We start from the raw sequence: 2063 nt of genomic DNA on the forward strand, positions 1-2063 counted from the left end.
GGGTGGGGGGTGGGGAGAGGCCGGCAAAAGATTACTAAGAAATCTCTGCTTGGGTGTCTGACTTACTTGGCCTGCTCAGGCTGCCATACACAAATACGAGAGTGGGCAGCCTCCACAACAGAAATTTATTTTCTCACAGTTCTGGAAGATAGACATCCAAAATTAAGGTGTCACAGGTTTGGTTTCTTCTGAAGCCTCTCTCCTTGGCTTGCAGATGGCCACCTTGTCGCTGTGTCCTCCCACGGTCTTTCCTCTGTGAGAGCACACCCCTGCTGTCTCCCTTGGTGTCCAGATTTCCTCTTCATATAAGGACGCCAGTCACAGTGGATTAGGGCCCACCGTAATGGTCTCGCTTTAACTTAATCATCACTTTAAAGACCCTATCTCCAAGTTCAGTCACCTTCTGAGGTAATAGGGGACAAGGCTTCAGCATACAGATTTGAGGAGCTACACTCATCCCATAATGGTGTCAACAGACCTTGTAATTCAGTGTGTCCCCAGGTGACCCATCTCCCACCCCAACTGCCTCCACTCAGTGCCTTCTCATCACAGTGGGTGACGACTCCTCTCATCCAGTTGCTCAGACCAAAGATCCAGAGACATCCTAGATTCCCTTCTTTTATACCAACATGCAATCACTCAAAAATCCTCTTGGAGCCACCTTCAAATTATGTTCAGAGCCGATGGACCTGACCATCTCCACTGTGAGTGCCCCAGTCTCTCGCCTGCATCACCTCCCTCCAAACTGGTCTCTCTGCTTCTACCCCTGGTCCCTTGACCCCTTACCAAACTATAGCTGAAGAGATCCTTTTAAGACATCACTTAGATGGTGCTACACCTCTGCTGGAAGCCCCATGTGTTAGTCATGCTCATCAACGCTAGCTGCTGTAAGGACCTCAAAAATCTCCCTGGCTTAATGTGATGACTGTCACTTGCTCACATAAGGAACAACCTGGTTGGGCAGCTCTCCTGAAAACGCCCCTCCAAACAATGAACTCAGGCATCCAGGCTCCTTCTATCCTCTGCCGTCTACCATCTTGGAGTCCTTTGCTTTCTTTCTTTTTTTTTTTTTTCTTTTTTAAGATTTTATTTATTTGAGAGAGAGAGAAAGCACAAGCAGGGGGCGGGGCAGAGGGAGAAGCAGACTCTCCACTGAGCAGGGAGCCCAATGTGAGGCTAGATCCGTATGATCATGACCTGAGCCAAAGGCAGACACTCAACCGACCGAACCACCCAGGCACCCCTGGAGTCCTTTGCTTTCAACTCCACCTTTAGTGGCTCCGCATTTCACTGAGCATCAAAACCAAGTTCTTTAGAGTGCCCCACAAAGCCCTGTGTGATACAGCCATGCCTTACCTCTCTGACCCCCACTGCTTTTTCCTCACTTGCTCTGCTCCAACTACATTGGCTTCCTTACTCGTCTTTAAACACACCAAATATGTTCCCTTCTGACCTTAGGGTCTTCACACACCCATGCCCTGTGCCCAGATTGATCTCCTACCTCGTACCTGCTTACCTGTCTCCCTCACTCTGTCAGGTCATTGCTTATATTTCAGCCTCTCAATGACCCCAATCTTGGCCACCCTATTCAACCTTGCCATCCTTCCCTCCCTACCACAGCATTCCAACCCCCCTCACCATTCCCTACTTCTCTCTGCACTTACCACCTTAGAATACATCACGATAATTTATTTGTGTATTACATTTGTTGTTTTCCCCTCCCCCTACCTATAATGTAAGGTCTGGAGAGGCAGGGATCTTTGCCTCTTCTGTTCATTGAACAGTGCCTGGCATAGAAGGAACATGATACATTTTTACCCCATAAGGGTTGTTGAAGGAATGACATAAGAATCAGAATGGTTGTTGAGAGAAGATGGACTCTGAAAAACAAACTGAGGGTTCTAGAGGGGAGGGGGGTGGGAGGATGGGTTGGCCTGGTGGTGGGTATTGAGGAGGGCACGTTCTGCATGGAGCACTGGGTGTTGTGCACGAACAATGAATCATGGAACACTTCATCTAGAACTAATGATGTAATGTATGGGGATTAACATAAGAATAAAAAA

This window comes from Leptonychotes weddellii, chromosome 15, assembly GCF_054177405.1.
Source record: "Leptonychotes weddellii isolate Sample4059 chromosome 15, ASM5417740v2, whole genome shotgun sequence".
In the NCBI taxonomy this organism is placed as follows: domain Eukaryota; kingdom Metazoa; phylum Chordata; class Mammalia; order Carnivora; family Phocidae; genus Leptonychotes; species Leptonychotes weddellii.